This window comes from Vulpes vulpes, chromosome 14, assembly GCF_048418805.1.
Source record: "Vulpes vulpes isolate BD-2025 chromosome 14, VulVul3, whole genome shotgun sequence".
Classification (NCBI taxonomy): domain Eukaryota; kingdom Metazoa; phylum Chordata; class Mammalia; order Carnivora; family Canidae; genus Vulpes; species Vulpes vulpes.
In genome coordinates, this window is record NC_132793.1 from 106924588 (window position 1) to 106941164 (window position 16577).

Consider the following 16577-nt stretch of genomic DNA (forward strand, 5'->3'; position numbering starts at 1 on the left):
TCATACAATGGAATATTATTCAGTCAGGAAAAGGAACAAAATCCTGCCACTCGCTACAATGTGAGTGAATCTCAAAAACATGTTCCAGGATGCCTTTTATATAAAATGTCCAGAATAGGCAAGTCAATAGAAACAGAAAGTGGATTGGTGGTGGCTGGAGGGATGCCAGGGGCTGGGAGGAGGGGAATGGGTGTGACTGCCACTGGGTCCAAGGTATCTTTCGAAGTTCAATACATATGTTCTAGAAATGGAAAGTGGTAATGGTGATGATGAGGGAGCAGAAGGCAAGCTGAGGGCAGAGCACGTGCTGACATCCCGTAGCTCCTGCCACAATCCCAGGTGGGATGTGTGTGACCTTCCTCAGGCGCTCCAGGCTGCTCTAAAGCTAAGGGAAGGAAAAACAAATGGTTAATTTATAAAGATTGCCATCCGGCAGCCTAGGAGTCTCCCTTTGGCTAACAAATGTCTTAGTAATTTACAAGAGAAAGCATTCTTATCAATAACCTAACTTCCAGAAGGAAATGGAGATACAATTAAATGTCTTAAACTGCAGCCCCATGACAAGCCTTAAGTCAGGCCAAGTGTAATGTTCCTCCAGGAGGCTCCTTACTGTCTTCAGGATAATGCCTTGCTAGAGGGAAAAACAACCCTAACCAGATAATGGCAAGGCCTCTAATAGCTCCTAGGTCCTCTCTCGCATATGAAAATTCTTTTAAAAACCTCCTTTTCTTCCTTACCTCCAACTCCCCAGTATATAATCAGCCTCCCCTTGCAGACCCGGGGCAGCAGCTGCCCCAGAGCTTTAATAAAACCACCTTTTTGCACCAAAGACCTGTCAAGAATTCTTTCCTGGTCGTTGGCTCTGGATTTCCCCTAAAATGGATTTCATTTTATTAATTTTTTTGAAGGGGAGGCAGAGAAAGAAGGAAGAAGAGAATCTTAAGCAGATTCCACACCTAGTGTGGAGCCTGAGTGGGGCTCAATCTCATGACCCTGAGATCACAACCTGAACCAAAACCAACTGAGCCCCTCGGGTGCCCCTGGATTATATATTGTAAAATGACAGGTTTGCTTGTTTTAAAGATTTTATTTGTTCATTTGAGAGAGAGAGACAGATCACAAGCAGAGGGTAGGGCAGAGGGAGATGCAGACTCCCCTGTGAGCTCAGAGTCTGACATGGGGTTCGATCCCAGGACCTGGAGATTACGACCTGAACCACAGGCAGACGCTTCACCATCTGAACCACCCAGGTGCCCAAAAAATGACAGGTTTTCTGTAATAGAAATTATATCTCAATAGAAACTGCAATTTGAAAAGTGAAAGTAGGAAAAAAGTTTGTGAATGTATAAAAATTGACAACCTTAAGTCATCCCGTGACTATCTTGTCGTGGCCTGACTGCGCGCGTCCCGAGCTGGCTCTGCTCCCGAGGATTTTATAAGCTGCTACAAACCCTTTTCCACAGAGGTGGTTTGACTGAAGTGGAAGCCAGAGAGCTCACTTGTGCGAGCCCTCCTTGGTGGAGGGCTGCTGGGATGGGGTCAGCCCCCCCTTCCGATCTGCCCTGGACTTGGACGAAGGTGGAGGGAAACGGGCCAGGCCCCCAACAGGGCTGCTGCCCACCGCGAGGGCCATCCACGTGGCAATGGCTTCTGCAGGTGGTGGGTTCTGCCCCTTGTGCATGTCTGTGCCTCAGTCCCCGGGAAGCTCCCTCTGCATTGCCCGCCCCCCATAATCCCTAAGCTCTGCTCTGCTCACGATACTGCTTAGGAGTGGATTTGGGGTGTGTAATGAGAATAGGAAGCTGAGTGTCCCACCAGGCCCCATGAGGAGCAGTGAGATAACAGGCAGTGGAGCCCAGGACATGGAAACTCCTCATGGGAGGTCTCCACGGGGAGGGGCCCCAGCTGTTGTCTGGGTTGTGGGATAAATGCAGGATGGGCAGGATCAGCTCTAAAGTGGGGATGTGGGGAATCCCTGGGTGGCTCAGCGGTTTGGTGTCTGCCTTCAGCCCAGGGCGTGATCCTGGAGACCCGGATAGAGTCCCAGGTCGGGCTCCCTGCAGGAGGCCTGCTTCTCCTTCTGCCTGTGTCTCTGCCTCTAGCTCTTTCTATATCTCTGCCTCTAGCTCTTTCTGTGTCTCAAATAAATAAATAAATAAATAAATAAATAAATAAATAAATCTAAATAAATAAATAAATAAAATGGGGCTGTGGGACCCTCACTGAAGCCCCAGATGGTTCCAGTTGTTGGACCCTGGCTCACGGGTGCCAACGTGTCCCGGCGGACGCCCCAGAGACTCAGACCCCAGACAGGCAGATGCAATTAGCAAGAGGGTTTATTGGACGTTTGCGCAAACGGGCTCTCCGCCTCCGAAGAGGAAGAGAGCCCCGATTAGCAATTACAGGCATCTTTTAAAGGCAAAAGAAAAAAACTCGCTTAAAGACAAAAGAACCGCGGGAGTCACATAGCATCCAGGTTGATTTCTCAGAAGGTCAACATGAACCTATTCAGGGACATTCCAATCAGGGTGTGGGGGGAAATGGTTTTCTTATCACAAACAGAATGCTTTTTGTTGCTAAAACTTCAGGAAGGCACCTGGATGGGCTGCCTCTGGATTAGGGCTGGCCCTACTTACAGGGGGGGGTTTCTTCATTCCCTCCTCTTTGTTTGGGCTGATTTTAACCTTAAAATCTTAGGGAACATTTATTTTTTTCAGTTTGGAGGGCCCAACATTGTTAATACCAGAGCTTGGGTAATGGACAATTTTTCTCGGATGAACTGGAGCAGCCGGTTAAGGATGCAGGGGCCGAAAGTTAGCAGCAGGAGCAGGATAACTAGAGGGCCCATAATGGTAGAGATTAGGGTGGTCAACCAGGGAGACTGATTAAACCAGCTTTTAAACCAGCCCTGCTGGGCCTCCCGGTCCCTTTGTCTTTTATTTAGCCTATCCCTGAGTTTGGCCATGGAGTCTCTGATGACTCCAGAATGGCCTGCACAGAAACAGCATTCCTCTCCCAGGGCCGCACACAGTCCTCCCTCTTTCAGGAGTAGTAAATCCAAGCCTCTCCTGTTTTGAAGTCCTACTTCTGAAAGTGAGGTGAGGGACTGTTCTAACTTAGAAACGGACTGCTCTAGTGCCCATAGATCCTCATTTACAGCTGCCTGGAGTTCTATATAACGTCGTGAGCCCTGGATCAGAGCAGCTGCGCCAGTACCCACCCCAGTAGCGACCCCTAGTCCCAACATAACGACTAGGGTTAGGGAGACAGGTTCGCGCCAAAAACGGGTGGGATGTTCATCATACTGATTTTCTAGAGTTTCAGCAGGGTGATAGAACACCCTGGGTATGATCTGCACCATGACACAGAAGTCGTTTGAGCTATTTAGAACCTTAGCTGACACACAGGGGGTGAGGCCTTTGTTGCATGCCCACCAAGTTCCCGGCTGGGGCTCCAGGTAAGAGTCAGTCCCTAAAATCGGGGCGGTAGTATTGCAGAGTTCCTGGTAACCCCGGGTGAGTATAGTTAGCCTTGACAGTGATGTAATCCCAGGAGGAGGGCCTCTCATCCTGTGTCTCCCTAGTCTCGCACCCCCAATTTTTACAATAGAAGTATTCCCCTCCTCCACAGGTGGGATTTAGCCTGCGATCTCTGTGGTACCCGGGACAGACATAAAAGGGAAGAGTGCTTAGCATGGCCCTTCTGTCAGGCGTGCCACATCCTCCCCATGGGTCTAATCCCAGTTGCCCTGGAGGGCTTTCTCGGTTAGGGGCTCTAGAGGTGTCCAAGTATCCCTCTAGGTCCCATGGGCTAGGGGCCCCTATGGTTAGCTTGCATAGGTCAGGATATAGGTTAGGCCACCAGGTTCCCACGGGGGCGGTCTTAGTTATAGACCAGACCTCGTCACCCCCAGACGTTAGTACCTGCCAGGTTAACATTTTGAGGGCATGAGGGTCACCTTTGGCGGAGGTGAAGAGCGCTAGGAGAGGTAGGAATATAACAACTGTCATTGAACAATTTTTGAAAGTCTTATCTTGAGCGGGTTTTGGGTGCGGTGGAGCTTCCATTGGGGTGGCTCGCCCGGTCCGTCCTGGCTGGCGTCAACGGTGCTCCTTGATGGGGCGCGCTTGACGTGTGAGGCGTGGACCCAAGCAGCAATGCCGTCTACCTTTAAGGCGGTTGGGGTGGTCAGTAGTACAGTGTATGGGCCCTTCCAGCGGGGCTCAAGCGTCCTGGACTGATGTCTCCTGATGTAGACGGAGTCACCGATCTGGAACGGGTGTGGGCCGGTTGTGTCTCCGGGGCGGTAGACAGCCGCAAGGGGTTTCCAGATCTGGCGCTGGATAATCTGGAGCGCCTTTAGCCTGTCCTGTAAACCGGGAGTGTTAGCAAGAGGGTCAATAGCAGAATCTAGTAAGTCCGTTACTGGTGGGGGACCTCCATAGAGAATCTCGTAAGGAGTTAGCCCATGGCGCGCGGGAGTGTTCTGGACTCGGAACAGAACCATAGGGAGGAGTTGGACCCAGTCTCTAGTGCCAGTCTCCAATGTCAATTTGGTTAGGGTCTCTTTAATTGTTCTATTTATTCTTTCTACCTGCCCTGAGCTCTGGGGTCTGTATGCACAATGTAATTTTTAATTTATCCCCAGTAATCTGGCCACCAACTGACTTACCTGGGAGACGAAGGCAGGGCCGTTGTCCAACCCTATTACCTTGGGCAGTCCAAACCAGGGGAAAATTTCTTCTAGGATTTTCTTGACAACCACCTGGGCAATTTCTCGTTTGGTGGGGAAGGCTTCTGTCCATCCTCCTGTGGGCCTAGTGCAGCGGCTCGTGCTGTTTCATCGGCCATCCTGCAGCCACTCTGTCTAATTTTCTTTTGAAAAGTATGCCACGGGCCTTTTCCAGGGTCCCAGTTTCTGAGTTAGGACCCCTTTGGCTATTCCTTGGTGTTCATCAGCATATAGCGCAAATGGCTTGGTTACATCTGGGAGGCTCAGGGCAGGGGCAGTCAATAAGGCCCTTTTTATTTTGTTAAAAGCCAATTGTTGCTCCTTTCCCCAGTGGTAGGGGGTGTTGGATTTCGTGAGAGGATATAGGGGAGCCGCCAGCTCTGCAAACCCGGGTACCCATGGGCGGCAGAACCCGGCACTGCCGAGGAACTCTCGTAGCCCTCTGGCATTAGTGGGTGCTGGGATCAGGGCTACAGCCTTTTTGCGGCCCTCCGTCAGCCACCTCTGGCCTCCTTCCAGGAGATATCCCAGATAGGTCACTCGTCTCTGGCCTATTTGGGCCTTTTTGGCGGAGGCCCTATACCCCAGTCCTCCCAGTCTCTCGAGCAGGGCCCCCGTACCTTTTACACAATCCTGTTCCGTCTTAGCCGCTATGAGCAAAATCATCCACGTACTGCAGGAGAACGAGGTCCGGATGGCCAACTCGGAAGTCTGCCAAGTCCTGATGCAAGGCTTCGTTGAACAAGGTGGGGGAGTTTTTGAATCCCTGTGGTAGCCTTGTCCAAGTGAGTTGTCCTGAGAATCCCGTCTCAGGATCTTTCCATTCAAAGGCAAAAATAGGCTGGCTTTGAGAGCTTAACTTTAGGCAAAAGAATGCATCTTCTAGATAGAGCTCAAGGGTCCTTCTGCCTCAGTTAAAACTGAATGTTGAGCTCCCGTAGCAACCAGGAAGGTCACTGGTTGGCCCCCCACTTTAAGGGTTATCCGAGGGGCTCGGGGGGGGGGGGGGGCTCCTGGCCCTGACATCCCTAATCTTCATCCTCTAGGGACAGTACGGGAATGGGCTTCTTCTTAGGTCCCTGCGTTAGGCCCTTCTTTGGACAATCTTTAACCCAATGTCCTTTTTCCTTGCAGTAGGCATGCTGGTCTCGTTCAACCCGTGGTTTTCTTTTGTCTCCCAGGTCCTTACTCTGTCCTGACTTACTTTGCCCTGAGCCCTGTACTACGGTGGCCAGTATCCCAGTCAGTTCTTTACTGCGTTTCCTCTCTCTCTCTCTAAGTATACATATGGTAGCCCTCCATTAATCTTTCCAGAAAACCTGCCGGCATCTCATCTTTTCCCTGCACTATAGCACGTACCTTTGCCAAATTGGTGGGGCATCGCCCTGCCCCTTTGAGACCCGCTAGGAGTACCTGGCGATAGAGACGGAGCCGCTCCCTACCAGCAGCAGTGTCGTAGTCCCAGGTCGGGCCAACCAAGGGGAAAACATCCTCAATTTCATTAGGCAGCTGGGGCGGCCTCCCATCCGCCCCGGGGACGTTTTTCTGTAGACGCACTGTCTCTCCTCTGTGGTGAGGAGAGTCTGCAGGAGCTGATCAGGGTGCCCATGGGGTCCTGGCTGAGAGACCGGGGCCTTCACCTGCAAGATAATATCAATATTAAAAGTTCCATTCCTGGGCCACCCGATGTTGAGGGTCGGCCACTCTGAGGAGCAGAAGGTGACCCATTTTCGTCTTCTGACTTCGACCGAAAGGTTGTGTTCTCGGCTTGCGACTTCTTTCCAGTGATCTAGAGTGAGGCTTAAAGGGGTGGTTACAGTTTGCCCCGCGGGTGTAGAAAAGAGGTGAGCGGGGAGGAGGAGGACAGGAAGAAAGACACAGAACAGACAGACGTACACAGATGACAGGACTGGCGCGGCAGATTCAGATGGGAGCGGTCGCGAACAACGACCCTCCCCGAAGAGGAGGGAGTGCCGGGGCTCCGTTCCTCTTCCAGACCACTCCAGAGTCCGACTCCGGAGGGGGACCAGGGGTCTCGGGCACGTCTGCCTCCCCCGCTGGTCCAAATACAGAGTACAGCGTCCTGCAGGCACAATACAGACCCGGCACAATACAGACCCGGCCAGTCAGACAAACAGACGAGACAGATATGACATTTAGCGAGCTCGGTCTTACCTCCTACCGGTCTTAGGATTGAGCCTGGGGCGTCTCGGATCCCGGACGAGCCCCCAAATGTTGGACCCTGGCTCACGGGTGCCAACGTGTCCCGGCGGACGCCCCAGAGACTCAGACCCCAGACAGGCAGATGCAATTAGCAAGAGGGTTTATTGGACGTTTGCGCAAACGGGCTCTCCGCCTCCGAAGAGGAAGAGAGCCCCGATTAGCAATTACAGGTATCTTTTAAAGGCAAAAGAAAAAAACTCGCTTAAAGACAAAAGAACCGCGGGAGTCACATAGCATCCAGGTTGATTTCTCAGAAGGTCAACATGAACCTATTCAGGGACATTCCAATCAGGGTGTGGGGGGAAATGGTTTTCTTATCACAAACAGAATGCTTTTTGTTGCTAAAACTTCAGGAAGGCACCTGGATGGGCTGCCTCTGGATTAGGGCTGGCCCTACTTACAGGGGGGGGTTTCTTCACAGTGATTTAGTTTTTAGATGTTGGTGAGGTTGTGGGGTTCAGAGCCACCAGCCAAGAAAGAATTCTTGAGACGTATTTGGTGCAAAATGGTGGTTTTATTAAAGCACGGGGACAGGACTCCAGGGTCAGGAAGAGCTGCTGCCCCCTCTCCATTGTGAGGGGTAAGGGATTATATGCTTTGGGGGAAGTAAAGATAAAGGGAGTTCCAGAAGGATTTTCATATGCTAAAGAAGACTCACAGGATACCAGAGGCCCTGCTGTTGTCCAACCAAGGTTGCTTTTCCCTCTATCCAGGCATAACATCTAGATGGTTGGGAGCTTCCTGGAAGAAACTAAGCTCTGCCAGCCTCAAGTATTTGTCAATGGGCTGTAGGTTATAAGGACATTTGGTTTTATCTCAATTTCCTTCTGCCTTTGTTATCCGCATCTCCAGGACCCCACCAGTTGCTCAGGCGAATCTGTGCACCCTGGACACGTGTAGCCTCAGGGGACAGTCCCGGGTATGCACCTGCATGCCCCGGTTCGTACTTGCTTCCCCGCAGCCTGGTAGCCCCTGCCTTGTGCTGACCAGGTGTGCACATCGCAGGGGCACGTGTGCAGTTGTGGGTTGTGCAGCTGTGGGTGAGCTGCAGGGGGGCTTCCAAGCAGGCCACTCCCTCCCACCTGCCCCCACAACCTTGGCTCCTATGCGGTTTGGTGGGGCTGCGCAGGCCCACGGGCCAGAGCAGCTGGGCATAGGCTGCCCCTCCTGCCTTCCCACCCTCCTGACCCTGTCTCTGTGTCTCTGACACTGACTCTGACCCTGTCTCTGGTCCTTTCAAGCTCCTTCTCTCACTGGCTCCCCTCCCTATCCTCTTCTCTCTGCCTCCCTTAGTCTTTGTCTCTCCCTTCACATCCCCTCTAAGGAGGGCTGGCCCAGGCCCTGCAGGCCTTCTGGCAGACAGAGCCCAGCTGCTCCCCCAAGAGCCCCAGACTGCCCTCCTGGATGCCTGAGTGCATTGGGAGGCCTCTGGAAAGCCTTCTCTCCTCATCTCTGACATGGCTCATTGTCACCCTGTTTTATGAGGCCTAAATGAATGCATTCAGGCAGACAGAGTCACACCGGGGCGTGGGGACACACCTGGTCATTAAAGAGGTTGCCAGCAGCCAGCACAACTGGCACCGGGATGCCCAGAAACATGAATGAAGCAAACTGCCTGCTCTGGGTCTCCAGGGAGCCCCCCACGGCCGGTGGGACTCCAGAAAGCAGGGAGCAGGCTAACAACTCCCACGCTGCCCACTAACCCGCCCATCCTGGCACAGCCCTGTGCACACTGCCGTCATGATCCCACTTCACAGATGAGAAGACCGAGGCCCAGAGAGGTCAGGGGGTGGCCTGAGACCACATAGCACAGCAAGGGCCCTGACCATTGGGACTTCCCAGCCCTTGGACAGTAGAGGCTAGGGAGAGCCCAACTCACCTCCTAGGCCAGAAGAAGGCCTGGGAGGGGCGGCCATTCAGTCCCAGATGTTTTCATGCTTCCATTACCACCCAAAGAGACTCAACTAAGTGATTTCACAGAGTCAAGTTCTCTCCCTGAGAGAATTCAGAGTCTGATATAAAGATAATATAATATTCCCTACCTGGTGTCACTCATTTCTTCCTTCCTTCATGCAATCACCATTCTGTGTGCACTCATGAGGCCCCTGTCAGGTCCCTGGCCAACAACCAGCCTGGACTTAAGAAGTGGTTGGAGGGGCAGAAGCCAGGCCATGGACCCTCCAAGGCTCAGCCAAAGGGCACCTCCTCAAAGCCTTGCCTGACCCTCCCTAAGCCCCCGACCCTTGGGCCGGCATGTCGGTGGAGGCTCCAGTTGTCTGGCTGGCTGTGGTTATCAGTCTCTGCTGGCCTGCTGTTCACACAGGCCCAGCACCCAGCACGGCACCCGCAGCAGCACCCAAACAGTGCTATTTGTCTCTGACCTTCTAGGTGAAATGCCTCATGAATGGCCAGGGCTGGTGCGCAGTGGAGGGGTTGCAAGTGTGAGCTCTGCAGGCTGGCTGGGCATGGGGCTGGGTGGGAGGTAGGGGTCATCCGTGGGCTGGGACACACACCCAGAGGCCCTGGGCAGTAGCCTGGCGTTGGTCCAAGAGGACGCTGCTTCTTTGGAGCTGCCCCAGCTGGACCTGCCCTTCTGGACTGACCTTAGCCTTCCTGGAGGCTGGCCATGCCCCATGCAGAGCTCAGGGACTCACACTTCCTAGGTATTTACAGATGGGAAACTGAGGCGCGTGATCAGCCCAGATCCGAAGCTACTCAGAGCGGAGCTGGAATCAAATCCAGAATTGTCTTCTTCTCCCATTGGACTGGGCATTCGCCCATAATAATAGTCACCACTAATAACAAAGTCATAATAATGGTAGCAATGGTAACAAGAATCCAATGTGAACGAGCTTCCAACGGTTAATGCACTTTTTCCAACATTATTTCCCCGGATGTGCTTGAGAGCCGTGAGGGAAGAAGCTTATCCTCTTTTACCGATGGGGACACTGAGGTTCAGAGTGGTTGTCCACCTTGGCCAGGTCCCTCCTCCTGCTAAGGGGCACGTCCAGCCCACAGGAGGCTGGGCCTGGATCCTGGGTGGGGCTGTGTCAGCACAGCTGGGTGGGGACAGGGCTCCCACCCATCCTGTGGTCTGGGCTGTGGGGCAGCCCTCCCGCCCTGCCAGCTGGGCTGTGACCTACACCTCGCTGGGCGGCCTGGGTGTCCTGGCCAGAGTGACAGCCCCAGGGAGGCCAAGGGGCCAGCCCAGGCCACCCACCCTCCTCTGCTCAAGCGGCGTGTCCCCGCCCAGCTCACAGGCAATGCCGCCAGGGTCCGTCCTGCTCTGACCTGTTCTCCTGGCAGGGGCTGTCAGGGTTGGGCTGGGTTAGCCTGGGTGTCCTGCCAAGGCAGGGGTGGCCGTGGGGTCAGATGCAGCGTCCTCTGCCCTCCACGCCCTTCCTTGGCTGAGAAGTCTTTCTCCTCTTAGCTCATCTCGTCAAACTCCCACCGTCGGTCTGTCACAGCCCTGAGAAAAGGCACTGCCCCCAGGAAGCTTCTGGATTCCCCCAGATGGAACATAGTCCAGCCCTTCTGCCCCTGCTGTGCTGTCATTAGGGGTTTAGCCATCTCCCTGGCCATCCTCACTTCTGCATGGCCCTGTCCAGGGAGGCACGACTACCGCGTTTCCCTGTGTGAGGAATACTTTAAACCAGGACCAGGGAGGGCATGAGGGCCTTAGACTCAAGCGTGTGTCAGCAGAGGGAGAAGGTGCTATGGAGATGTCCACCTGGGGGGTACGGGGGGAGCACGAGGGCCACGCAAAACAAGCCAGGACAAATAATTTCCTTTAATCGTGGGTGGCCCTCTGGAATGCTCCACTGGGCCCTGTTGCTTGTAGCAGAGGGAGCATGAAGATCCGGGAAGCACATCCCAGGGGGGACAGGAATTCCAGGTGGAAGGCAGTGCCTAAGCAAAGGTGAGGTGGCTGGGCTGAATGGCCAGCACAGGGACAGTTAGAGACTGAGGTGGTCCCTGTCTCGGCACCAGCAGTCCTGAGGTTTTCTCTGTATCTCTGCATTCCTGGATGGAGATAGAACGACAAACGGCAGTGTCTGGCCAGCAAGCCCTGGGTCAGTCTCTCGGTGCAGGAACCGCCCCATCTGACAGCTTCCACAGGAGCTTCCTGGCCTGTCAGGGGCTCAGACTCACCTACCCAGCCAGCCCAAGGCAGAAACACCCTGGGCTCCCAGCAGGGAATGTGGGTCTTTGGTTTCTAGAATCTCTCTCCAAATATAAGAGTGAGGGACGCCTGGGTGGCTCAATGGTTGAGCGTCTGCCATCAGCTCAGGGTGTGATCCTGCAGACTCGGGATTGAGTCCCACATCAGGCTCCCTGCATGGAGCCTGCTTCTCCCTCTGCCTGTGTCTCCGCTTCTCTCTCTCTCTCTCTCTGTCTCTCATGAATAAATAAATAACATCTTTAAAAAACAAACAAACAAACAAAACAAATATAAGAGTGATACTTGTCTGCTGTCAGAATACAGTTGGAAAAGCTAGAAAGACAATAAACTTATGCCAAAGAGTCACAGAATCATCCCACGTGGCTCAGCAAACCTTATTAGTATGTTGAGGAACAGTCCCCCTGGTTGTTTTCTGTGCGCGTTTTGACCTGTTGGGATCAAGCTGTACCTGGAATTTTGTGTTTGGCTCTTTTCACTTAGCATATATGTTATGATCTAAAGTCATATTTGTGGTTATTTTCTGATTACAAAATTATTATTTGGTTTTGCAAAAACAATTACTGAAACATGGAAGAGTCCAGGGGGAAAAGAAGGCGAAAATCCCCCACAGTGCCCAATCCAGAGGTGACGACTACAGACATCCCAGTGGATGGCTGCGTAAACGACCCCATGAGAATAGACCAAAAAGGCATTAAGAATGTGGGATTCAGGGTCAGGTCAGCTGCTTCAAGTCCTGCCTCTACACACAACTCCTGAGCTAACCTCTCAGGGCCCAAGCTTTCTGTACAGTAGAATTACCCAGGGGGGCCTACCCTGTAGAGTTGCTGGAGGAATTAATGAATGAAGGAAAAACATTGGCATAAATGAATTAATACAGGTAAAGCGCTTAACATGGTATACAGTAGGTGCTCAATAAACGTCAGATTGTGAGCAAACTCCCAACAGAATCAACAATGGAGGACTCACCAGGTGCCAGGTAAGGGCCTCATATCTATAATCCACTCAGCCTCCCAGCAACTCCAGGAGGTAGGTCCTTCTCTTGTCCCCATTTTGCAGGCGTGACAAGTGAGGCTGACGTAAGTGGAGTGTCATAATAATCTCATGCACAAGAGTCCAGAGGTAAAAACAGCCCACGTGTCCATTGCTAGAACAATAGACAAATACAATGCAATCTATCCCCGCTGGTGGAAGATCTCTCAGTCTTAACAAGGAACGGAGTGCTGACGCTCACTACCACGTAGATGCACATAGAACACGTATACCAAGTGGAAAAAGCCAATCACCAAAGGCTTTTTGTCTGAATCCATTTCTATGAGATGCCAGGCCAGGCAGATCCACGGGGACACCATCGATGGGTGGCCACCAGGGGCTGGGAGAGGGAGGGTAATTGCTTACTGAGTATGGGGTCTCCTTTAGAGGTGATGGAAATGCTTTATTTTTTTTTTAAATTTTTTTTAAATTTTTATTTATTTATGATAGTCAGAGAGAGATAGAGAGAGAGGCAGAGACACAGGCAGAGGGAGAAGCAGGCTCCATGCACCGGGAGCCCGACGTGGGATTCGATCCCGGGTCTCCAGGATCGCGCCCTGGGCCAAAGGCAGGCGCCAAACCGCTGCGCCACCCAGGGATCCCGATGGAAATGCTTTAGAACTACATGTAGGTGGTGGTTAAACAAAATTGTGAATGTACTGGATGCTAGTGAGTTGTCCATTTAAACATAATTGATTTTGGGGGGCTGCTGGTGCCTCACTCGGTTGAGCGTGAGACTCTTGATTTGGGCTCAGGTCATGATCTTGAGGTGGGGGGATTGGGTGTCAGGCTCTATGCCCAGTGGAGATGCTCTCTGTCCCTGTCCCTCTGCCACTTCCCCCTTTCACGCACACATGCTCTCTAAAAACAAACAAATGTTGATTTTTAAAAAAAATTTATTTATTTATTCATGAGACAGAGAGAGAGAAAGAGAGGGGCAGAGACACAGGCAGAGGGAGAAGCAGGCTCCATGCAGGGAGCCCAATATGGGACTCAATCCCCGGGTCTCCAGGATCAGGCCCTGGGCTGAAGGCGGCGCTAAACCATTGAGCCACCCGGGCTGCCCTGTTGATTTTTTTTAATAATGAATTTCACTTCAATTAAAAAAACAAGAAAGGAAAGAAGGAAAAATGCCAGGCTCAGGATCACAGAGCCAGCAACTGATGATCAAAGTAGCCCAAATGCTTTTCCTCCTGGGTCCCCTGGAGCCCACACCACAGAAACCTCAAGGTTTGCAGCCATCACTATGACCCTGACTCCCAGAAGTAGAATCACAGAGTGAAAACTGCGAGTGACATATCTGGGGACAGACCTGGTTCTGTGCAAGCTCCTGGGTGGATGGGAGGCGCTGGCTGGAGGCCTGAATGCGGAGAGACTGGTCAGTGCAGTGGGTCTGAGCCCTGCGGGGGGAGGGCAGGGCCGCCCTTTGGCCTGCACTCTCAGGCTAAGTCTCTGCTTTCAACACCGGCTCCGGCTTGCCAGGGTTATATTTATCCTTCCAGAAGCCAGGACGGAGGACAGCATGGCCTCCCGCAGGCCCCAAAGCCGCACACCGTGATTCATGGCGTGGTACTGCCTCTGGTCACCATGCAGCCTTAGCACCCCACTTCGATGTTGTCAACTTCAGTTTCTCCATCTGGAAGCCAAGGGCCTGGAAACTCAACCACAGAGAAGTTCCAGCGGGAGCCAGACACATGCTAACTAACGAAGGCAGTGGGAGATGCCTAGTCACATGCTCCCTATGCCTCTCCAGGCTTCTCGTTCAGTATCTTGGAAAGCTGATTGTGGACATAGAAATATGTCCAAGAGATGTTAATCAAGAAGAGCAAATAGCATCAGGGAACACCTAGTAAACACGGGAGAAGTGGAAGCTGTTGTGACCATTTATTTGGGCTTCTATGCTTTGTTCACTCGGGTTTCCATTCACGGAGAACATTTCTGGAAGGTGACACAAGATACTGTGGGCAATAGGTAGTTTCTTCTGGGGATGAGCCAGGGACACTTTGCACTTAATACCTTTCTGTTCTCTTGGAAATTTTCACCAGGAGCGTGCATTACTTTCATAATAAAATAAAACCATACTCTGTAAAAAAAAAAAAAAAAAAAAAAAAAAAAAAAGTGTTATTATGACCCTCTCAATTGACAGAAGAGGAAAATGCTGCCCAGACCTCACCTCCTCCAGGAAGTCCTCCTGATGCCCCAGCACAGTGCCTGTTACTGTCTATTTCCTTAGCTCCCTCTCCCATGAAACTGGGAGTGCCTGGAGGAAGGGCCTTTTTGAGTCATCCTTAAATCTCCAATCGGCATTGGCCAGTGAAAGGCTGGGCACAACAGAGTGAAGAAATGAGGCTCAGAGAGGTTAAGCCAGCTGCCCAAGTTGACAGAGTAGGTGATTTTTCAGGAGGAGACGCAGGCCTCTGAGTTTTGACTGTACTGCCCTGATTTCTCTAAGGCAGGCCCCACAGCTCCTACCTACTCACCATAAATGTCCAGAAGAGGCCATCAGGGGATCTTCTGAATGGCTGCTAGCTCTTGTGCAGCTTCTATGGTATTTGGGGTTCAGGACAAAAGTTTGCTTAGACCCCAGGTGGCATCTGGGAACACCCAGACATGGAAAATACCAGACTGTGCTCCAAGCAGAGCCAACCAGAACAGCCACAGAAGTCAGGGTGGGCTCTCCTCCCTTGTTATCTTGTCTGACACTTCAAAATAGAGATTCCAGCCTTCTAAATTTAGGTGCAAACTTTTCTGATGATAGCAGAGTCCTTTCTGAGCATAAAGCAGTCACCACTGCCTGGGAGGATTTGGGGCCTGAAGGGTCAGTATGGTAGCTCTTATGAACCATTTTGCAGATGAAGATATAGGGTCAGAGAGTCTTATCCAAGATCAGAGAGTAGTTTGTTTTTTAAAAGATTTTATTTATTTATTCATGAGCGACACTGAAAGAAGCAGCGACACAGGCAGAGGGAGAAGCAGGCTTCTTGTGGGGAGTCCTATGTGGGACTCAATCCCAGGACCAGGGGATCATGCCCTGAGCCAAAGGCAGACACCAGCTGCTGAGCCACCCAGTGTCCCAAGATCAGAGAGTTGTAAGTAAAACTGCAAAGCATCAAATCAATGCTTCCAGGTCTCGAATGTGTCTGTGTTTGCACCTGTGCTCATACATGACGTGGCTTGGAATCAGGCTACCCGGTTCCATCATCCTAACTCAGAAAGCACGTAGGTCAGTGGCTGGCACAGAGTAAGGAAGCACTCAGGAATAATGCCCATTTGTGGCTGGTGGGGATCTCATAGAGACAGATTTTAGGGGTATGTATGTCTTTTGCCGGTTATCTTCCCAACATGTGCACACTGCAGCAAGAGTTGGGTGAGGGCTCCAGCCAGGGCCTCTGTGGGCTCTGCCTATTTTGGGGGGGAGCACCTGGCCTGCCCGCAACCTTCCACCCTGCTGCCAGGCCCCCTGAAGGCCAACAGCCAGCCCGTGGTCCACCACCGCTGCCAGAGTGCCAGGCCTGCCCAGAGCGGGGTGACCTTGACCTCCAAATGCTCTTTGTAGATATGTTCTCAGCTGACACTCACTCAACCTGGATATCATTTCTGTGGCTTAAAACAAACACAAATCTCAGTTCTAAATGAAAGGAAGTGATTTGGTCCTGCTCTGGTTTACTTTTGAAGGGCTTTCCTTTGTGTCAGGATCTCCACGCTTTTTTGTTCACACCCACCTTAAAAAAAAATAAGATGGGGACCCCTGATGTACTCTGTTGTATATTTTATTATTTTATTTTATTTTATTAAAAAATATATTATTTATTTATTCATGAGACACACACACAGAGGCAGAGACACAGGCAGAGGGAGAAGCAGGCTCCATGCAGGGAGCCTGATGTGGGACTTGATCCCGGGTCTCCAGGATCACGCCCCGGGGCCAAAGGCAGACGCTCAACCATTGAGCCACAGGCGTCCCTGTTGTATATTTTTAAGTGGACTCTCAATTTTTCATACTAAATTTACACAGTTGCCAATACTATAAATTTCCTAATGTACTGTAGATGTTGACTTTTTATTTTTTATTTTTTTTAAAAGATTTTATTTATTTATTTGACACACACTGAGAGAGGGAGAGCACAAGCAGGGGGAGTGGGAGGCAGAGGGACAGGGAGAAGCAGGTGGAGCAGGGAGCCTGATGTGAGGCTCCATCCCAGGACCCCAGGATCATGACCTGAGCTGAAGGTAGATGTTTAACTGACTGAGCCACCCAAGTGCCCCTAGAGCCTGTGATTCTTGATCTCAGAGTCATGAGTTCGAGCCCCACGCTGTGCATGGAGCCTACTTAAATTTGTTTTTTTTTTTAAAGAGACTCATGTTCCTTAAAAAAACAACCAAACAAACAAACAAACAACCAAACAAAAA

The 16577-nt window shown here is 51.6% G+C and overlaps 1 long non-coding RNA gene across 1 annotated transcript; it reads right to left on the bottom strand.

The window, feature by feature from the left end:
* Nucleotides 1-2318: 2318 nt before the first annotated feature.
* LOC140595486 (uncharacterized) lies at nucleotides 2319-7110 on the bottom strand. The gene is made up of 2 exons (XR_011997139.1): nucleotides 6908-7110; nucleotides 2319-6372 (listed from the first exon to the last, which is right to left on the bottom strand). It is a non-coding gene; the product is annotated as an uncharacterized lncRNA (long non-coding RNA).
* Nucleotides 7111-16577: the final 9467 nt, after the last annotated feature.